General features: G+C 44.1%; 1 pseudogene; it reads left to right on the forward strand.

Moving 5' to 3' along the window:
• Nucleotides 1-13981, forward strand: part of LOC132532257 (proton-coupled zinc antiporter SLC30A9, mitochondrial-like) — an 81114-nt pseudogene extending 67133 nt beyond the window's left edge.
• Nucleotides 13982-18516: the final 4535 nt, after the last annotated feature.

The raw sequence follows: 18516 nt of genomic DNA on the forward strand, positions 1-18516 counted from the left end.
CACCTGTCAGTGGTCTGTTAATTTCCATGATTTCCTTCATGAACAGACATCCTTACTTAGATGTAAGAAACTTAATCATTTAACGATCTGGCTGATACGTTTTAAATTTGTTTAAAATATACTTGCCAGCTCCACGTTCACCAGCGTCCTATATAACCTGCTGCTTTATTTCCTTTCTTATGTAGGTTTGTAATCCACCTAGATCCCACCTTTGCTAGCGGTGTGGGTGGGGACTTAGTCTTCTTTCTCCGTTTATACAACTGGTTTCCCCCCACCCGTTTCATACCATCCATCCTCTGTACCTATTTGTGGAGCCAACTTCACCACTGTCTTTACAGCCATCCTGTGAACACGGTATTTAGTTTGTTGGTTTTGCTGCAATATTCTCGCTTTTGTTGACTGTGCCCCCTTAGGGGGAAGCCAACCAGAATCACACAGAACAATGAAAACATCACCATCAATGGCAAAGACGCCTGGCACACACTCAGCTGCATGCTGGTGGAGGGCACGGCCGTAGGGTCCAGGAGGCCAGCCTGACCTGGGCCCCAGGAGCAGATGCTGCGGTGAGGACCTGGGGATGAGCCATGCGGTCAGAGGCTCTCTCGGAGAGCTGGTGAGGGGCCAGGAGCCAGGCTGGGAGGGGACAGAGCTGAGCAAAGTGTGGTGTCCACGTGGCCCTCAGTGCGATCGTACCGGGGCAGGGAGTGTCACCACGTCTCTGAGCGGAATCTCGGGAGCCCAGTCACACCCCACACCCGACACTGTCGTCGGTTAAAGGCAGAGTCGTGATGCTAAGTGTTTGACAACTGTCCCTGTGGGGTGGGGGAGACGTTCATAGCATTTGTCAGTTTTCTGTGGCATAGATATTTTCCCCCAGGACTCATTTTTAAGCTACCAACTGGCTCATAGAGTTCCTGAAAATTTAAGATGTAAAAATCAGCTCTCACAAGCTGGCATCTGCTGGCCTCACGCCATTTCACCCCCCTGTGATATGAGCACATCTGGCTCAGCAGCCTGAGGCCAGGCCATGTCCCAAGAGCAGTGCAGGGGCAGCTGGGTGCTGGGGATGGAGGGGTCCCAAGGAGCTGAGTGGAGCTCCAGCTCTCCCTCCCCGGGCTGTGTGCCCTCGGCTTTCACCAGGGTGCTGTGACGCTCACACCAGCTGCTTTTTAAAAAAAAATTATGCTTTATTGGGTAACACTGGTTTATAACATTCTATAAGTTTCAAGTGTACAACACTATACTTCTATATACTCTACAGTGTGCTCACCCCCACAATTTTAGTCTCCATCCCTCACCACACACATGATCCCCTCTACTCTCCCTACCCCCCCAACCCCTTTCCCTCTGGTAACCACTGCTCTGTCCTCTGTATCTATGTTTCTGTTTTGGTTTGGTTTGTCTCGTTCATTTATTTTGTTTTGTTTCTTTCTTTGCTTTTTAGATTCCACATATGAGTGAAATCAAGCAGTGTTTGTCTTTCTCCATCTGACTTATCTCACTTAGCATGATACCCTGGAGTTCCATCCATGTTAACGCAAATGGCAAGAGTTCACCTTTTTCGTGGCTGAATAGTATTTCATTGTGTGTGGTGTACATACATACACCACATCGGTCTTAGCGTTATCTTTTCTGGATGTGTCTGGATCTGTCTCCTTAGGCAAAGGAAACAAAAGCAAAAATAAACAAATGAGTCTACATCAAACTAAAAAGCTTCTGCACAGCAAAGGAAACAATCAACAAAACGAAAAAATAACCTACCAAATGAGAGAAATATTTGCAAATCATAGATCCAATAAGAGGTTAATATCCAAAATATATAGAGAACTCAACAGCAACAAAATACCCAATCAAAAAACGGGCAGAGATCTGAATGACATTTTTCACACCAGCCTCTGAGAACAGATTGTTAGCTGTTTGGGGTTTTGGGGAACCAGCTCTTAAACTGCTGAAATCAGATGTGTTGGGAGTATTTACCCCAGGGAACACAGGAAGCTCTGTGAGTCAGGGTGTCTTACAGGAGAGCTGGTTGCTTTGTATCTCCCAGCACATCACGCTGCTCCTTCTTCCTGAGCCTCAGTTTCCTCTGCTGTGAATGGAGAAGAGGACTGGCCCCTGCCCCAGGGGGACCGAGGGGGTGAATGGGATTGTACAATAAAGCCCCAAGCCCAGGGTCTGAAAGCCGCGTCTAAGAATGTGCGCTGCCATGATTGCCCCAACCCATCATGGCAGGAGATGTACCAACCATAGCCCTTTCCTGGGGAGAGGTGGAGGGACAGTCCGTGTTCACAGGGAGTGAGCCGGGATCCAACCCAGACCTCTCTGGATTGGAAGCAGCCTTGCAAACTCCCCAACTTGGGGTCCAGCTGCTGAGACCCAGCTGTGAGATGGGCAGGTGTCCTGCAGTACCTGCACCCCTGCACGGGGGAGGACATCGGGAAGGCAGTTCATGCCCTGTTGAAAGGGCAGCTGCTACTCAGTGCCACCCATGGTAGCAGGTTTGTCTTCACAGAGCTGGCCTCAGGTCACAGGGCTAGGGCAGGAGAGAAGTGAGTGACCGGGCTTTGCCCACACCTTCCAGGGATCGGCTGTGCTCCAGCCCCGAGACCACCTGGTGCCCATGCCCCACCTGCTCTCCCCACAGCCCACAGGGTCCCACACACCTGCCAACCAGAGACCCTGGGCTGGTAGGAGACCCCTGGCTGGGGAGCAATTAAATTTTAATTTCAGATAAATAACAAGTAATTCTTAGTATGCCCCATGGGGTTTGTTCCTAAACACGGTCGGAGGTATCTATTAGGAGGAGGTTGGGCACGTGGACGGGGCACCGCTTGCGATGCTCCCCTGAGCCCCTGCACGCAGCCCACCTGGGCGGGTGGGGTGACCACAGCGACAGGAACACCAGGAGGAGACACACTTCAGATGCCACGTGAAACCCTTCTCCTGCGCACGCATTTCCCTGGAAGGTCCTCTGTGGGTGGAGAACGAAGTGTAGCCTGTAGCTAAGGGGTGTGGCAGAGAAATAACGTGTTCAGTGTGGATGGACTTTTCTCAGGCACTGCTGATGAGAAGCCCACGGAGGGGAGGCAGAGACCCAGGTCTCTGCAGGGCAGGAGGGACGGGGCGCCAGGGGAGGGTTGGAGCGGCTGGTCCGTGGTCACCTGTGCGAACCTGTCACCTCATCAGACTCACAATGAGCTTTGGGCATTAGATGGAGCCAACAGCCAAGCTTCCTAAATTCCCCCAAAATGAGTTTTTCTGGCTCCCTTTTCTTGGGAATGAGCAAAGCAAACACTGCAGTTTTCAGAATGTCTCAAGTCTCCCTTCTTCCAGCTGAGATCAAGACAAGTGAAGGAGGAAGGGCGCCATGGGCTGGAGATGGGACAAGTTTCATCAAAGTCTCAAGTTCAAGCTCAGAGTGACCCATCACCCGAGATCCTGGCTGCCCAGACTTCAAGGAGAAACAGCCCCAGGCCCTGTGGGTCGGAACCATCCTTCAGAAGAGAAGGAACCTACACTCGAAAGCCTTCACTCACTGGATAGATTCCTCGCCCAAATGCTCCTCTTGGTAACAGAATGGTCTCTGTGGAAGCTTTTGTGTTCTTGGTGGTGGATTTTCCTGGGCTGTTTTCAGTGGTTCTGAAACAACGTGGCAGGTGCGTAAACGCCCAAACTGAGCCTATTCCCCCGAGTTCCAAACTGCAGGGGCTTCTCAGCCCCCGTGGAGGTTGAGGGGCGCTAGAATCTTGGTGCACCATGTTCTGCAGATGAGCAGGAAGCAGCCGTGAGCGTGCGGGAAACACACAGTTATTTTCGCTGCAGCAACTTGGGAGGAGGGAATGGACGAGGGTCAGACTCCTGAGGTGAGCCACAGGAAGGGTGGGGACCTCAGAGCTCTGCACCCCTCATCCCCGGGCATCAGCCATGCTGGGTCCCAGCACGACTGCCCACATGCTGCATTCTGCTCTTCCCTGGTTCCTGCCTGCAGAGTCACAGACCTGCCCCCAGGCTGCCGTGAGCTCCCATGTTCCCAGGAGTGCAGAGGAGGTGGGCTGAGGCTGGGAGAGGGCTCTGGGGGACGTCTGTTGTTACTTGCTTTCCCTTCACTGGGTATCAACATGGGGTTCTGCTTGGAGCCCACACCTTACTCATTAGATGAATTTTTTTAAATTGAAGTATAGTTGATTTACAATGTTGTGTTAGTTCCTGGTGTACAGAAAAATGGTTCCGTTTTATATATATATATATATGTTCTTTTTCAGATTCTTTTCCATTCTAGGTTATTACAAGCTATTGACTATAGTTCCCTGTGCCATGCAGTAGGTCCGTGTTGTTTATTTTATACACCGTAGCTCATACCTGCTAGTCCCAAACTCCTAATTTATCCCTCCCGCCACCCCTCCCCCTTGGTAACCATAAGTTTGTTTTCTATGTCTGTGAGTCTGTTTCTGTTTTGTAAATAAGTTCACGTGTATCATATTTCAGGTTCCACATAGAGCTGATATCATGTGATGTTTGCCTTTCTCTGACTTAGTGTGATAATCTCCAGGTCCATCCATGTTGCTGCAAATGGCATTATCTCATTCTTTTTATGGCTCAGTAGTATTCCACTCCGTATATATGTACCACATCTTCTTCATCCATTCCTCTGTTGATTGACTTTTAGGTTGTTTCATGTCTTGGCTATTGTAAATAGTGCTGCTGTGAACATGGGCGTGCATATATCTTTTCTATATCGTCGGATATATGCCCAGGATAGGATTTATGGATCATACGGCAACTCTGTTTTTTAGATTTTTGAGGAACCTCCATACTGTTCTCCATAGTGGCTGCACCAATTTACATTCCCACCAACAGTGTAGGAGGGTTCCCTTCTCTCCACACCCTCTCTAGCATTTGTTATTTGTAGACTTTTTAATGATGGTTATTCTGATGGGTGGGAGGTTTTCCTCATTGTGGTTTTGATTTGCATTTCTCTAATAATTAGCAAAGTTGAGCATCTTTTAATGTGCCTATTGGCCAACTGTATGTCTTCTTTGGAGAAAGAAGTATTTCCACACTGACCTTGAGAATGTCTGTGTTTCCTCTGGTGTGAGTACTTTTAACTTGTATGTCTTTCTAATTCCCCAGCTCTCTATACTCTGATCAGGGATGCCTCCATACTTACTCTGGTGTGTATAACCTGAACATATATGTCTCCTTAATTAATAAACAATTGTGTGTACATTTACAAAGAATGTCTTTTTTCTTCTCCACATCTGACTACTCTTACCTGGATTGTCTCTACCCAGGAGTGTCTATTCTGACCTGGGTGTCACTCCAGTTTCACAGGTGTGTCTCTACTGAATTGGATTGTCTCTAATTCCTAGTCTACCTAGTTTTTCAGGTGTGTCTACTCTGACCTTGGTTGTATTCCTTATTCCCCAGGTATGTCTACACTCACATGGGGAGTCTCCATAATCCCAAGGTGAGTTTAATATGACCCAGTGTGATCCCTACATCCCATATATGTCTACCCTGACTTAGAATCTCTCTCTAAACCCCAAAACTACTATTCCTACCTAGGAGATGTACCTGGTTCCCCTGGTGTGTCTACTTTGACCAGTGAGGTTTTCCTGTAACATGGGTGTGTTACTTTGACCTGGTATATCTGCCTAATTCCCCAAGTGTGTCTATACTGATGAGGATGTCTCTCTAATTCCCAAGATGTTTCTATTATAAACTGGGGTTTTGATCTAGTTGCCCAGGAATGCCTAAACTTAAAAATTATTTCTCCAGAATTCCCCAGGTGTATTTAACTAAAGACTTGAAACTCATTAGGGGTGACCTTATATGTTTCAAAATATCTAAAATTACAATGAGAATCTATAAACTCTTTACCAGAGTTATATATTAAATAATTGCATAGCCTCAGACTATTTACTATCTGAACAGGAAGAAATATACATTATTGTTAATACATCATGTTTTGCTGATATAAATAACTCAGAAAAATCAGGAGCCAATTAAAAATTATGCAAAACAATGCAGATTGACTTTGAAAAGTAAAAAATGAATCCAATTATAACCCACTTGATATATTTTTTAACATCTTTATTGGAGTATAATTGTTTTACAATGGTGTGTTAGTTTCTGCTTTATAAGATAGTGAATCAGCTATACACTTACATATATCTCCATATCTCCTCCCTCTTACGTCTCGCTCCCACCTTCCCCATCCCACCCCTCTAGGTGGTCACAAAGCACCAAGCAGATCTCCCTGAGCTATGCAGCTGCTTCCCACTAGCTATCCATTTTACATTTGGTAGTATATATAAGTCCATGCCATTCTCTCACTTCATCCCAGGTTACCCTTCCCCCTCTCCATGTCTTCAAGTCCATTCTCTATGTCTGCGTCTTTATTCCTGTCCTGCCCCTAGGTTCTTCATAACCATTTTTTCTTTTAGATTCATATATATGTGTTAGCATACAGTATTTGTTTTTCTCTTTCTGACTTACTTCACTCTGTATGACAGACTCTAGGTCCATCCACCTCACTACAAATAACTCAATTTCGTTTCTTTTTATAGCTGAGTAATATTCCATTGTATATATGTGCCACATCTTCTGTATCCATTCATCTGTTGATGGACACATAGGTTGTTTCCATGTCCTGGCTATCGTAAATAGAACTGCAATGAACATTGTGGTACATGACTCTCTTTGAATTATGGTTTTCTCAGGGTATATGCCCAGTAGTGGGATTGCTGGGTCGTATGGTAGTTCCCCATTTGATACTTTAGTTGTTTAAATTTGGGCAAATGTACATCTTGGCTTTGGAGTATTTTTTAAAACACTTGATATTATCCTCCTATTAATCATATTAATAATATCCCTTTTGTGTTGTATTTTCTCATGTGTCCTCAGTGCTTTTCAGCAGTCATTGACTAATCAAATGATCTCCATGTGAATTGAACAACAAAAACTACATGAACAAGAATCATCAGAAGAACCTACTGAGATTCTGGTTCATGATCTTCAGATGTCCAGAGAGGGAAGTTAAAAAAAAAAAGTGTAACAAGTTAAAAAAAAAAAGTGTAAGAAGTTAAATTTAAAAAGTGTAGCTATTTTAGAATGTTTTAGAATGTTTTTGAACTCAATTGACTACCAGTTTAAAACAAGTAGGTTTAGGGCAATATATATGAATCACATGGTTACCACAAATCAAAAGCCTACAATAGATACTCAAAAACTAGAGAGAAAGGAACTCAAGCATACTCCTACTAAAGAAAATAATCAAACCACAAGGGAAGAAGCTAAAAGAAGAAGAAAAGGTCATTAAAGAACTACAGAAACAACTAAAACACAAGTAACAAAACTGCAATAAGTACATACCTAACAGTAATCACTCTAAATGTCAATGGACTAAATATTCCAATCAAAAGACATAGAGTTGATGATTGGATAAAAACCAAAACCCATCTATAGGCTGCTTACAAGAGACTCACTTAAGAACTAAAGACACACACAGACTAAAAGTGAAGGGATGGGAAAAATTATCTTATTCAAATGGAAACGACAAGAAAGTGGGGAGAGCAATATTCATATAAGACAAAATAGACTTTAAAACAAAGTCTCTAACAAAACACAAAGAAGGGCATTATAAAATGATAGAGGGGTCCTTATAAGAAGAGGATATAACACTTATTAATATATTTGCACCTAATATAGGAGCACCTAAATATAAAGCAAACATTGACAGACATAAAGGGAGAAATTGCCAGTAGTACAATAATAGTAGGGGACTTTAACACCCCACTTATGGGACTTCTCTGGTGGCACAGTGGTTAAGAATCCACCTGCCAATGCAAGGGACACAGGTTTGAGCCCTGGTCCAAGAAGATCCCACATGCTGTGGAGCAACAAAGCCTGTGCACCACAGCTACTGAGCCTGCACTCTAGAGCCTGCAAGCCACAACTACTGAGCCCACGTGCCACAACTACTGAAGCCCACATGCCTAGACCCCATACTCTGCAACAAGAGAAGCCACCTCAATGAGAAGCCCACACACCAACAAATAGTAGCCCCGGCTTGCCACAACTAGAGAAACCCCACGTGCAGCAATGAAGACCCAACATAGACAAAAATAAATAAATAAATAAATAATTTTTTTAAAAAAACACCCCACTTACTTCAATGGGCAGATCATCCAGATAGAAAATCGATAAGGAAACTGTGGTCTTGAATGACACATTAGACCACTAGGACTTAATAGATATCTACAAACGTTCCACCCAAAGAGAGCAGATACACATTCTTTTCAAGTACACATGGAATGATCTCCAAGATAGATCACATGCTAGGCCACAAAAGAAGTCTCAACAAATTTAAGAGGAGAGAAATTATAACAAGCATTTTTTTCCGACCACAATGGTATGAAACTAGAAATCATTACAGGAAGAAAAATGGGAAAAACACAACATGTGGAGACTAAACGACATACTACTAAAAAATCAGTGGGTCAATGAAAACAATCAAAGAAATCAGAAAATACCTTGAGACAGTCCCTTCAATAAGCGGTGCTGAGAAAATTGGACAGCTACATGTAAAAGAATGAAATTAGAACATTTTCTACACCATATACAAAAATAAATTCAGAATGGTTGAAGACTTAAATGTGAGATAGAAACCATAAAACTCCTAGAAGAAAACAAGGCGGAACACTCTTTGACATAAATCATAGCAATATTTTTGGATATGTCCCCTAAGGCAAAGGAAACAAAAGTACAAATAAACAAATGGGACCTAATTAAACTTAAAATCTTTTGCACAGGAAAGGAAGCCATTGGCAAAATGAAAGACATCTTACTGAATGGGAAAAAGTATTTGCAAATGATATGACTGATAAGAGGCTAATATCCAAAAATATATAAACAGCTCATACAACTTAATATCAAAACAACAAACAACCCAACTTAAAAATGGGCAGAAGACCTAATAGACATTTTTCCAAAGAAGCTACACAGATGGCCAATATTGCTAATCATCAGAGCAAGAAAAATCAAACCCACAGTGGCTACCACCTCACACCTGTCAGAATGGCTGTCATCAAAAAGTCTACAAATCACAAATGCTGGCAAGGATGTGGAGAAAAGGGAAGCCCAGTACACTGTTGGTGTGAATGTAAGTTGGTGCAACCACTATGGAAAACAGTATGGAGGTTTCTCAAAAACTAAAAATAGAACTACCATGTGACCCAGCAATTCCACTCCTGGGTATATATCTGAAGAAAATGAAAACACTAATTTAAAAAGATATATGCACCCCAATGTTCATAGCAGCATTATTTACAATAGCCAAGATATGAAAGCAACCTAAATGTCTATTAACAGATGAATAGATAAAAAAGATGTGATATATATATATGTATATGGTATTTATAGTACTTATTATATATATCTAGTGTAGAGTATATATATATATATACATATATACGTGTATATAGATAAATATATAGCATGGAATATTACTCTGCCATAAAAAAGAATGAAATGATGTCATTTACAACAACATGAATGGACCTAGAGGGTATTATGCTTAGTGAAATAAGTCAAACAGAGAAAGACAAATACTGTATGTTATGACTTATATCTGGAAACTAAAAAATAAAACAAATTAATATAATAAAACAGAAAGAGACTCACAGATACAGAGAACAAGCTAGTGGTTACCAGTGGGGAGAGGGAATGGTGGAGGGGCAAGATAGGGGTAGGGGATTAAGAGGTACAAACTACTGTGTTAAATAAATAAGCTACAAGGGTATATTGTACAGTGCAGGGAAATATTGCCATTATTTTATAATAACTTCAAATGAATTATAATCTATAAAAATAATGAATCACCATGTTGTACATCTGAAACTAGTGCAATATTTAAATCAACTATACTTCAATTTTTAAAAAAGACCCATAGTTATGTAACCAAAATTTAAAACTGTCCTGAGTCCAGAAATTCTGACTCTGATCTTGAACAAAACTCAAGCTTATTCATGTCAGAACGACATTACAGCTTTCAAGCTAATCAGCTACAGTCAAGTAAGCTCATGTGATGAAAAGAGATGTTAAGTGTCTGGTAAGCAAAGCACAACAGAAAACAATGAATGTACTTGCAGGTTCGTGCTTTATAAGCTACCTGGAGCTACTGAGAGTCAAGTTTCTTAGCCATTTCAATTGGGATGTTTCCCTGTTTCCAAAAACTTTGCTTCTCACTCAATAAAATATTCATATAAAGAAAAATTCACTAAATTTACTTTTGATAGTAGACATACCTGGGATTAGAAAGACATCTCAGGTTAGTGTAGACACATCAGGTGAAGGAGGGAGACACCACAGATCAGGGCAGTTAAACATGCAGAACAAAGGAGACATCCTACAATAAGGTGGACATCCCTGAGGAGCTAGGGAGACATCACAGGTGAGAGGTAAGACACAGAGGACATAGAGAGACATCTAAGGTCAAGGTAGGCACACCAAGGGAATTAAGGGAACAACTCAGGTCAGAGTAGACATAACTGGGGAATAACGGAGAGGTCTCAAGTCAGGGTTGACAAGCTGGGAGAATTAGCAAGACATTAAAGGTTAGGGGAGACACACCTGGGAAATTACCGTGACATCCCAGGTCAAGATGGAAACTCATATGGAATAAGGGAGACATCCCACATCAGTGTAAACGCATCTTGGGAAATAGGGAGATATACCAGTTCAGTATAGACCTACCTGAGGAATTAGGTGAGACATTATTGATAATACAACTGGGGAATAAAGGAGACTTCCCAGGCCAGTGTAGACACATCTGGGGATTTAGAGAGACGTGTGAGGTTAGAATAGAGACACGGGGAAGAAAAAAAATGACACATGCCAGGTAAGGGTAGACACACCTGGTGAACTAGAGAGATAATCCAGCTCAGAATAGTTACACTTGGGGAGTTAGGGTGACACCCCTGGTTATGACTGACATTTCAGTGGAACAGAAGAGACATTCCTTGTTGGGGAAGACACACTTGGGGAAATAGAAAGGCATCACAGTTCATAGAAGGCAAATCTGTGGAATCAGACATCCTAGATTACTGCTGACACACAAGCATGTTTAGGCAGGCATCAAAATTAGGATAGATGCACCTGACAATTTGGTGAAACATCCTAGTTCTGTGTAGACACACCTGAAGAATTAGGGAGCCATTGCAGGCCAGGGCAGAAGCACCTGGGGAATTAGAGTCTTCCTTGTCACTGTAGACATACCTAGGGCATTAATGACACATTCTAGGTCAGACAGATATTAGCTATCCCAGGTGAGTATAGACACGCCAGGGTAATTAGAGAGAGGAACCAGAATTGAGGTAAGAGGTAAGTGGGCCCCGGGGCAGAGAAGCTGGTGTTGGTCAAGCAGAGTGAACTGGAGCTTTGTTTCCCCCGGACACTCCAAGAACAAGGCTAATGGCAGGAGCTGAGCCCTGCTGGAGTAAAGAGATAAGACGACCACATCTACCACTCCTGAGGTCAAGGAAACCTCCCTGACTGTACATGCGTAGGAAGGGTCCTCGGGGTCGAAAAGAGAGCGAGCGCCATCCCGTAATAGGCGTTGTCAAGCCTCCCACAGGCCTCTATGCTGGACCATCTTGGCAAAAACACGCACACACATATTGGGAGAGCCTAGGACATGTCAGGTGTGGAAAAGAAACAGGATAACTGGTCACAGGTACACGAAGACCCAGAAGAACTGCCCCTATATGAGTGACTTAGCCACCTCTCTACTGCACTCCTCCTCATTAGGGAGGACGCCCACACCACTTCCCTGCCCTGCTTCTGTCCTGCATAAACTGTTTCTCTGTGTGCTCTCCCACATGTTGTGCTATGTCTCTGATAATAAATTTTGTACCTGTTTTTTTTGCAGTTTTTGCCTCTTTTGCCTCTTTGAGAAATGCATTTTTCAAATGGGGCAAGAACCCGGGAAATTAGGGAGACATATCAGGTCAGTGTAGACACAACTAGGAAATTAGAGAAAGAGCCCAGGTTGAAGTAGTCACACCTGGGGAATTAGGGAAACACCCTAGGTTGGGTTGACACACCTGGGGAACTAGAGCGGCATCCCGGAAAGAGTAAAGCAGTTGGGGAATTAAGGAGAAATTTCAGGTTAGAGTAGACGCTTCTGGGGAAATAGGGAGGCGTCCCAGGTAAGCTTAGACATGCTTGGGTGATTTGGGAGAAATCTTATTCAGGGGAGACAAAGGGTGATATTAGGGTGACATCCCAGATCAAAGCAGACAAAGTGGGGAATTAGGGCAGAGGCCACAGGTCAGGGTAGACACACATGGGTAATCAGGGAGACATCCCAGGCTAGAGCGGACACCTCAGGAATAAGGGGGAAATCCCAAAGCAGAGTCTTCACACCTAGGAAATAAGGAAGATGTCCCAGGACAGTGTGCACACGCTTTTGCTGATTCTTCCTGTACTGCTCCCTGTGCACATGGGGTTTAAATTCTCCTCAGATAGGCTGTCCTTTTTAAGGGTAACATCTGGTCATTCGGGATCTTTGAAACATCTGGAAGTCTGTCATGGCTAGAGAAGCTAATCTCAAAACACTGCAGTTGATAAAGCTTCAGGAGATGAACACCATAAGCTGCCTCTTCACCTCCTTTACTCGTGGGACCAGCTCATTACAGTATGCACGGTTGTCATGGTAACAGGTGCCAGACAGGAGGCAAAAATTCCAAAAGGCTTGGAGAAGATAGTTTTCTAGGTCACTCCTGGCTGCCAGTGACTTAAACCTGATTCTTTCTCGCTTAAGCAGCAAACAGCATTTTTGTTTTTGTTTTTGTTTTTGTTTTGCTTGCGTTTTTGAAAAGACTAGTTAGTACCAATTCCAGGCAGAGCTGCAGTCAGGGCTCCGTAGCATCATCAGGACCACAGTCTCTAGCACATAGTTCTGCCTTCTTGATTAAAGTCATTGTCAAGCTTCCCATGTCATCACCTGAAAGGTTCAAACTCAGATCATCATTCCTATCAGTAGGCTCAGACTTTAAACAAAAAAATTACCAGTCATTTTATGAAAAATACCATGCAAAGTACCGAAACAAGAAATTCAATAACATACTGTTTTCCACAGTGACTGCACCAATTTACATTCCCACCAACAGTGTAGGAGGTTCCCTTTTCCCCACATCCTCACCGTAGCTGGTTAATTTTAATGAACAGGGAGTTAACCCCACAGAGCAGTAAAGCCACGACCTCCCCCCAGACAGAGGCTCCCCTCAGCAGGAACCAGGATTCTCAGCATCTGCTTCCCCTGCCCCAGCCTTGTTGCTGCAAATGAGCTTCGTAAGTGCGCTCGGGCCAAAGAAATGTCATTTTGCAATTGTGTAATGGAAAGTCATGATCCTAGTACAAATGTTATATTATTGGAGAACACTGCAGCAGCGTTGGGAGTGACAAAGCAGCCACTTGTATGGGCCTTGCTTCTATAACAGGCAATCCACTGTACGACAGCCTAGGTTCTTTGGGTGTGGGCACCTTATTAGGTGTGGTCTCAGCGTTCCTCATCTACACTAACAGGGAAGCACTCTTAGGGCGATCCAGCCAGCCAGAACAAGTACAACTTGTTCTTACTTGAACTCCTGGAGAACGACCCATGAGTAAGCGCAATTCGTGATGTTAAAGACACAGATCTAGGATTAGGGAACGTAAGATTTAAGGCAGGAGTAGATTTCGATGGACGAGTTGTTACAAGATCATATTTGGAAAAACAAGATTTTGACTAAATGCTACAAGAAGTTCAAGAAGTGAAGACTCCTGAAGAACTAGAGACCTTTACGCTTAAACATGGAGAAAATATTATTGATACTTTAGGAGATGAAGTAGATAGACTTGAGAAGGAACTGAAAAAACGAAATCCTGAAGTTCGACATGTAGATTTGGAGATACTATAGACTTGACGGAATGAATCACCTTGGAGGCAGCCTTGGAAGCAAGTTTGTCAAGACTACCTTCCCACGCTGAAGGGGTCAATGTCATTCAGAAGCCGTTCCGGTTTGTTTTAAGATAGAGGAAATATTTATGTAAAGAGCAATTCAACAGTCCACAGAAACTAAAACCACTTCTTACTTCTCAGAGACATATTACAAGTTGAATCTATTTGGAAATCATGTTTTCATGTTTCAACAGGAAATATTTTGGTTACTTATATCATTCATAATTTCTCATTTTAGTAATGTAATTAAATTCTCATCTTAATTACATTTAGATTCAATGTAATGTCTAACAAGATTCCAACGGCATTTTTTACAGAAGTAGAAAAAAATCATAAATTTATTTGAAACCACAAAAGACCCCAAATAGCCAAAGCAATCCTGAAAAAAAAGGACAAAGCTGGAGCCAAGAATACTCAGTGGAGAAAAGCCAGTCTATTCAATAAATGGTGCTGGGAAATTTGGATATTCACGTGTAAAAGAATGAAACTAGACCCATCTCTTATAGTGCTCACAAAAATTAACTCAAAATAAATAACGACTTAATATGAGAACTGAAACCATAAAACTAGAAGAAAACAGGCAAAAACTCCTTGACATGGGTCTTGGCAATGAGCTCTTGAATATGACCCCTAAAGCACAAGCAACGTAATCAAAAATAAGTGAGTGGACTTACATCAAACTAAAAAGCTCTGAACAGCGAAACAAGCAGCAAAATGCAAAGGCAGCCTATGGAACGGGAGAAAATATGTGCAAAACCATCTCCCTGGTTAATCTGACAGGTGGGGGTCATAGGGCAGATGTGAGATGAGATACAAGTCTCCTAAGAGCTTAGGTGCAACTAAACAGGTAGGTGCCTGTGTTCACATGCTTGTGCACGCACGCGCGCGCGCGCGAGGATAAAGAAGTGAATGATTCCATGTCAAAATGGATGACCTGGAAAAGGTGTGGTCCTGCAGTGATGGGAAGCAATCTGCCAGTCTAGAGCCATGGCTTGTGGGGGAAGGGGGACAGGTGGAGCAGGTGAGGTCACCTGGAACTTGAAGGATGATGGGTATTTGTCAGTGTTGCTGGGTCTGCAGGCACCGTTACAGATCTGCTCCATGGGTCCACTTTCTTCAAGTAACTGAGCCTGCATTTTCCTTGATGAGCCATCATCATTCTTTTTTTTTTAAGAAGACTGTATCCTTTTTTATTTTGTTTTTTTGCTTTGTTTTTCAAAGATTTATTTTTGGCTGCGTCGGATTTCAGTTGCGGCGCATGGGTGCACAGCTCTTCGATGCAGTGCTCGGGCTTCTCTCTAGCTGCGGCGCTTGGGCTTCTCTCTAGCTGCGGCGTGCAGGTTTTCTCTTCTCTAGTTGTGGCACGTGGGTTCCAGGGGGCGTGGGCTCCGTAGTTTGCGGCACGCAGGCTCTCTCGTTGAGGCGTGAGAGCTCAGTAGTTGTGGCATGTGGGCTTAGCTGCCCTGCGGCATGTGGGACCTTAGTTCCCTGACCAGGGATGGAACCCGCGTCCGCATTGTAAGGCGGATTCTTTACCACTGGACCACCAGGGAAGTCCTCAGAGCCATCATCGTTCTATGTGGTCAGGTTATCTGACTCCTGTCATGGGTCTAAGATGGCTATGTTACCCAAACCCAGCTTACTAAATCATTAAACCTCTTGCCAGAGATTGACCCGAAAATGGACGTGTAGCACTGGATGGACCAATGAGACTCAGTCCTGGGTTTTTCATTTAAATGATTGAGAAAGAAGCAGCTGAGCTTTCTAAGAAGATGCAAATATTAGTGAGACTCAGATCCAAGCAGCTATCTTGAGACTACATAGGGAGAGCCAAGGCACAAATGGAGGAGTCAGATCTGCAGGATGGAAAAAAGGGAAAAAATCTTGATAATGTCACTCGAGTCCCTAGAGCGAGCGTGCCTGAAGACATCGCCCTGGTGTTTTTGTTCTATGAGCTACTTTCAGTTGAGTTTCTGCCACTTGACATTGAATTAAGACAGAATAAATCTGCCTGGTATTTACAATGCCATGTCACAGTCTGTTTGGGGATTGGGAGTTGGAAGAAAGCTCTCATACCGAGAATAAAGTTTTTAAAACCTACTCTGGATCAGCTACCAGTCATTCCGCAAAGAAAGGGCCCTGTGTTCAAGAAGAGCTTTGGGAAATCTGGCCTGACCATAGGGAACCTTCCTCTTTCTCTTTCTCTTCCAGATGACACTGTGTAGCTTAGAGGCATTTATAAGCTAATATGTCTATGGACCTCAAACAGGGAGGCAGATACGCAGCATTCCCCACCCCAGTTATCTGGGGAGTTTGTCCTGGAGAGCACACATCGAAAATAGGACTTTCTCCACTTCCACACACACAGGTGAATTCTGAGGATCTTGACTTGAGAATCGGACTTTACTTCTGAAAACAACCCACACTAGTTACTCAGAAAGTCGTGCCTCCTCCAAGGTCTATAAATGACGCAGCCGCCCTGAGCACAGCAGCCTCTTCCTCTGCTCCCTCTGCCAGTGAAGGGCTCAGGAGCCCAGCCCAGGGTCTAGAGCTGGTGTGCATCTGCATTCACAGGCTAGTGTGAAGAGACTGGATCCAGGGGCAGGGCTGGTGCCTGACCAGGTGCAAAGAGCCGAGACCACAGTTTCCTCTGCATGAGGAAGCGGATGTCCCTGAGGCCCTGCTCCTGGGGAACATAACCTGAGGACTCCATCACGTGGATGCTGCTGGATTCCATGGGTGCAGCACAGACCCAGCTACAGGTTCTGGAAATACTGTGACTAGGCCTTGAGTGTGCTGAGACCTCCACCTCTGGAGCAAAGCACAGGAGCCTGGAGGAGCCAGCGCCTGTTCTTGCTGAGCATTGACGCTGGGCATTCACTGATCCACCTAGTTTGGCTCCTGCGGGGTAGAAACCCTGCGTAGACGAAGCCCAGGGCGCTCCAGAGCATCAGGGCATCGGGACCCGCAGGGGAAGGTCAGGACCCCACTCGCACCAACTGCAGCTGCTCTTCGGGCTTCCGCTGGAGCTGCTGGAAGCTGAGAATGATTATAGGGTCAGCCTGAGCATCTCACATGTAGCTTTCTTTTACCTCTACCTGGAATTCAGTCCCTCCTGTTCTCTCTGTCTAGAACACCACCCATCCTTTGTAGTGAGGACAATTTTAGACTCTCACAAGTCTACCTTGATTAAAAATTTTAAATTGCAATGAAAGGGAAACGGAAAACAGAGCTTCCTGGCAAGGCGCCGAATGCCTGGAGCTGATGCCTCACAGACTCTTCTGAGTAACAGCCAGCTTTGTGCCAAGTCAGAGTGTGTCTGCAGCCCAGACACATTTTCCCTAGTTCTGACCACATACAAATGCAAGATTCTTCCATAGTAGGATCTGATGACCATGAATTTGTCCCACTACCCTCCTACTTCCTGTGTCTCCGGATACGTGGAAGATAATCTGTGTAAGGATGAGAGGCCAGGTCAGCACGTCGGTGGCCTGTGTGTCTGGGAGGCCGTGGGATGGTCCTATCTGATCCCAAATGTGGGACCAGACTCCCTGGTTGAAACCCAGGTTCTGCTGATCCAGAGCTGGTGACGTTGGGCAGTCAGTTTACCTCTCTGAGGCTCAGCTGCCTCGTTTGTAAAATGGGGGTGACAACAGTCCTTAACCACGAAATGTCACTATAAGAACTAATAAGTAGTTTATCATTCTTGGTAAATAAGCACTCAGTGAATGCTAGCGGGAGGATGACGGAGGGGGAAGAATTATCAGATGTATCGTATTTAAGATAAGTAAGCCAAGTCTTAAGATCCCTACTGATCATTGGTGAGTCAATGAACTCACTCATTCAACAAGTGATCATGGGGGAAGACTCAATAAGAAAATACACGCAAAGTTCTTAACTCAGCCCAGTACGCACACAACTAAACAGCAGTGCCCAACAGATGTTAGCTGTAAACGTGATGACGGTGATAGCGAAGGTAATGATGATGGTGATGATGATGGTGATGTGATGAAGTGACGGATGTGGAGGGTGATGGATGAGAATAAGGAGAAACTAACAGAGCATCTAAAATATGTAACTGCATGTGTAGCACTGCTAATGACACCTGGACCTAGATAAACATATCAATGTAATGAATGTTTATCGAGGACCAAGTACCAGGTATTGTGCTTGAAATTTGTCCTACTTAAGTACGAAGATATTCTCTGCAGCTTTGAGGGTAGCAGCAAAATACTGGCGCAAACACTCAATAGAAAGTAGAGACTGGGATGATCTTTCCTCGAACTCACAGCTGCAGAACAAGCTACAGAGACTAGATGAGTGTGTGTGTGTTAAGAAAAAGTTCACAGATGGCAGAATGAGGAACGTGGGAGCAGGATGGAGAAAACAGTGAGTGGGTTTGGAGCCAAGCAACACCTGGCTCCTTTCCCAGCCCCAGACCAGCTGTGCAGCCTTAGGGAACTCATTAAACCCCTCTGAGCCTTCATGTTCTCATTGTGAAAACTGGTAATGAA

Source organism: Lagenorhynchus albirostris, chromosome 14 (assembly GCF_949774975.1).
Source record: "Lagenorhynchus albirostris chromosome 14, mLagAlb1.1, whole genome shotgun sequence".
Classification (NCBI taxonomy): Eukaryota; Metazoa; Chordata; class Mammalia; order Artiodactyla; family Delphinidae; genus Lagenorhynchus; species Lagenorhynchus albirostris.